General features: G+C 37.2%; 1 long non-coding RNA gene across 1 annotated transcript in view; it reads right to left on the bottom strand.

Annotated features, from left to right (window-relative positions):
• Window positions 1-1,205: 1,205 nt before the first annotated feature.
• LOC107102208 overlaps window positions 1,206-4,551 on the bottom strand; it is an 8,549-nt gene continuing 5,203 nt past the window's right edge. Inside the window, exon 3 of the long non-coding RNA XR_001482117.1 lies at window positions 1,206-1,357. This is a non-coding gene — a long non-coding RNA (uncharacterized LOC107102208). The remainder of the gene's footprint in view (window positions 1,358-4,551) is intronic.

The following is a 4,551-nucleotide window of genomic DNA, read 5'->3' on the forward strand; positions in this document are numbered from 1 at the left end:
GAAAGTAGGAGCATTTCCAAATGCGAAGGGAACTCAAGGGATTGGGACTGAACAGCTGTGTAGCCATAAGAAAACCACTAATCAGTGAGGCTAACCGGAGAAAAAAGGCTTTAATTTGCTAGGGAGCATAAAGATTGGACTGTGGAGCAATGGAAGAAGGTCATGTGGTCTGATGAGTCCAGATTTACCCTGTTCCAGAGTGATGGGCGAATCAGGGTAAGAAGAGAGGCAGGTGACCAGGTTTGACCAGGTTTTTCCAACAATGGACTTTTTCTCCCCTGATGGCACAGGCATATTCCAAGATAACAATGCCAGGATTCATCGGGCTCAAGACTGGTTCAGGGAGCATGACACATCATCTTCACACATGGATTGGCCACCATAGAGTCCAGACCTCAATCCCCTTGAGAATCTTTGGGATGTGCTAGAGAGGGCTTTGCGCAGCGGTCAGACTCTACCATCATCAATGCAAGATCTTGGTGAAAAATTAATGCAACAATGGATGGAAATAAATCTTTTGACATTGCAGAAGCTTATCGAAACAATGCCACAGCGAATGCGTGTTGTAATCAAAGCTAAAGGCGGTCCAACAAAGTATTAGAGTGAATGACCTTTTTTTTTTTTTTTGGTGGCAACTTTTTTTTTGGGCCAGGCAGTGTATATTAAACATGTTAGTCAATATTCATATGCTTAACGAATGTGACATCACAGAAAGGGTAAAAAATAAAACCATTCACATACAGAATTGTATTGCTTTATTACACACTCGTGTGTTCAGAATAACAAAAAGCTTTATAGCAAAGTAGCATATTACTGTTAAGGGGAATTTTCTTCCATAACAGGTGGCATGCAGTTGATATTGATAAATGTAGAAACAAAAAGTATGGGAGAATCAAATGTAAAAAGTACAAAAACAAGAGAAGAGGGTAAATAATCATTTGCAGCAAAAAAACAATGTGTATTATACAGACTAATGTATTATTTCAGTTTCATTTCTGTGCTAGTTAGATTTATTTACCTATTTGTGTGATTAAAAAACAGGATAAAGTGACAGGAAATCTAAAAAAATTCTACCTACTTCAAAAACTATACACATACCCAATAAAACCGACCTGCTATCTGATTGTAATTTTGATTCTTATGACTCAAAGATATGTAACAATATTGTATATATATATATATATACAGTACATATACAGTACATATACAGTAGATTGCCGAGTTGTTTCCATTTGCTTCAGTGTAAACTGTAAACTAATTTTGGTTGCATTCTCCATTGCAGCATTGTTATCCAGAACTGTTTCTCATCCAATCTCTGAATAAAGCATCCCATCTCTTGCCACAGTACTCTGAGAACCTGTAAATGGGGAGACTATTAGTTTAATATGATTGCTTTTTGTGAAAGTTTTTAATATTAATGTGAAGATTGGTTTCATGTAACAAAGTTAAATCAATAAAAGACAATGTTCAAATTCAGCAGATTTTTTAAATCTAAAGCAGGCTAACTTGAGACAAAAAAAAATGAATTTTCAGCTGTGTCTGATCTGGATTGTTGTTGCTGTATGCAGAAGTAATATGTATGATGTGGAATCAGCTGTGGAATCTCTACAACAACCCCTGTTTCAGCCAAGGCCTCCACAGGCAAGACACATGGCAAGTCACAGTGGTGTGACAGTCATTATTTGTATAACTATTTTTTAATGTATTTATTAATGTTTTCAAGGCTACACTTTAAAATATGAAATTGTCTAGAGCTGTTCTAAACAAAATTTATTTTTGTTTACTCTTGTGTATACAAAATGAGAAACTATGTTTTTTTAGGTGAACTATGGATGTAGCTCACAGTTTGCCTTGCTCTAGTTGTGGAGAGTTGTCTGTTTTGTAGAATAAATCATCCGCAAACGAGTTATTAATCCGAAAAAGGCTAATCTGTGAATATATTGCAAACTTTTTTGCAGTCTCACGATGCTGTCTGCATCTCTGCAGCGGAGGAGAGAGAGAGGAGAGATCGCTTGAGTTATACTTCCCCACAAATAAATAATGGTCATTATTGTATAAATATTGTTGCTTTCTACAGCGTTCCAGCTCATGCAGCTATTTTCATTGTACAGATCAGTTATCGGCTGATCGCTGCGCTGGTGGCTGCGCTGAAATCATTGCGGTGTTGGTGACACTGATGACGTACACCTAGTTATATTTAATTACAAATATGATTTTTCTCCCCTGCTTTCAGGTAAAACACTCTCAAAGAGAGAAACTTTAGCTGAAACCGAAACTGAAGGGGGTGGAATGGTTCTCCAGCCACATTGCATTGTGAATTGCACAAAATCCATCTCAAACTGTAATATGGTTTTCAACCATGCTTCCCTTCCTCTTTGTACATAATAGTTGAGTTTAGTTGAGTTTTATTAGTCTTGGTTGAGAGTGTTAAACTGGAATATGTTTGATGTGGAGCTGAATGATTTTTGTTAATAAACTCTTATATTTTGAACAGAAGTTGTGGTGAATTTATTCCATGTATGTGTACAGTTAACTGTTCGACCATGATTAATGCTCGAATCACTCTTTCATTTATTGTTCTAACACACAGCTAGTAGGGCTGTGTGTCATAAACAGTATATAACAGCCAAAACAATATCTGATTAAGTAAGATATTTTACCACCCCTACCGGGGAGGGCAATACACATCTTAAAGTATCAGAAATATAAATTCCCAGCTGGCTGGGAATAGAATTGAATATAAAATCAAAACAGCTATATCTAGTGTTTGTTTAAATGTGCTCCAAGTTATCTTGAAAACATTCTTCTATGAAATGTTGTTTTTTCTGCATTATTTTCTCTGGTTTGAAGGCAATCTAACTACGAACCCATCCGCGGTAAATCATGATTCGGAAAGATGAAATAGCAAATTTTTTTTTTCACTTGTGCCTGATGTATTACAACATCCAACTGTCATGCACGTGGGCATTGTCAGTTTAACTATACCTCTCACAAATTTAAATGATAAAGTCCTCTTGAAATCTTAAATAATTGTTGTTGATTGCAGATGTGTCTAGTAGTTCCCATTGATTTTGCTTGTAAAGCGTGGAGAATGGCGCTAGGCTTACCACACCATGACGTCACTGATGGAAGATGTCAGGAGTGAGGTGTTATTATATTTGGGCAAAAATGGCTGGTCCCGGACGCATTAATTCACCGCTAACATGTTAGTTTTAATAATTTGAATGGACATTATCGAATGTACTGGGATTTGGCCTACCTTGGACACTCCCCAGGATCCATTTAAATGGACTCTTAGACCCCCCCTTTTCCCCTCTTTCCAAATTATTCATGTAGTCAACTTCATGTGTATTTTGCTAGTAGTGTGTAGTGTTTGCCTAGATGTCAGCTTCCTTAAAATCCTGGATTGCTAAAAATAAAGACATACTATTATCTAACCTGTAGTAGTGTTTATTGTACAGCGAGTGGTTTATCACTCAGGGCCAGATTCACCATCCTTTTGGATAAATTTGAATACATAGAGACAAAATTTCTTTGGTTGGTAATCAATAGCTGATAGCCTAGCCTAAGTCACTATATTGGTGGGGATAACTGAGTTTTAATGGCTTTTCTAGAAGCCACCTGGAATGTGACAGGCCGATCCTGATAAGTAAGCTGATTACAGTTAGTTATTCAGCTGAGAACATTGAATTGGTTTTACCCTTGATTTTGAATGATTTATCGATTAACTACAACCCCAGTTCTAGTTAATCGTATATTCATAATCTACAGGTAAATTATCACAACAAAACTATTCATAGCCCCTCTTGACATTTATCCATTCATCTTTGTTCCAGGTTTGAACTGGGGTTCCTAAGTGTCCTAAGGAAAATATAAGTCCTGAAACACTATAACTATGCTGAGTTTTCCCTTCCTAAGCATTCATCAGCAAGATGACCCTCCATTAAACAAATACAGAAAATAACAATAATAACATATCAATAACATGATCCAATCAGAACTTATCCAATAGTAAACATCAGAATGCATCTATGTGCCAAATGATTTAAAGGGTTTTAAATAAACAATCAATTTAAGACGAAAATGGTCTCACCTTTTGAGCATCTGCAGCGCCACAATAATAGGAGAATAATGAGAAGAATTACTGGTCCAACAACTGACCGAATGATCAGCAGCACATGGAAGAAAGAGCTGACAGGAGTGGAAACATTTTCTGTATATATTAAATAAAAAAGGAAAGGGTTTTCATTGTATGACACTGCATGAAAAGTGAGATTTTCGTCCCCGTAAACCCCCGTAAACTCCCGCAGATCTGCCTGATTTTCGTCAGTTTCCGACAATTTGCAACCCGTGCTTGTCCGCGTTTGTCGTGCCACAAATTGTCGGAAACGGACAGTGACGTATGTGGAGAGCGATCAGCTGTACTAATGGCCCTAATTAGCATATGAATGCAGCAAACCCGCGCGGCTGGTCAGGTCTGGCTTGAATAACCTTCTCAGTATTGTCAGAACCCTCTATTCTCAAACAAATGAAATCGCTCGTGATTGGCAG

This window comes from Cyprinodon variegatus, unplaced genomic scaffold (genome assembly GCF_000732505.1).
Source record: "Cyprinodon variegatus isolate N-32 unplaced genomic scaffold, C_variegatus-1.0 Scaffold1217, whole genome shotgun sequence".
NCBI classification, from domain to species: domain Eukaryota; kingdom Metazoa; phylum Chordata; class Actinopteri; order Cyprinodontiformes; family Cyprinodontidae; genus Cyprinodon; species Cyprinodon variegatus.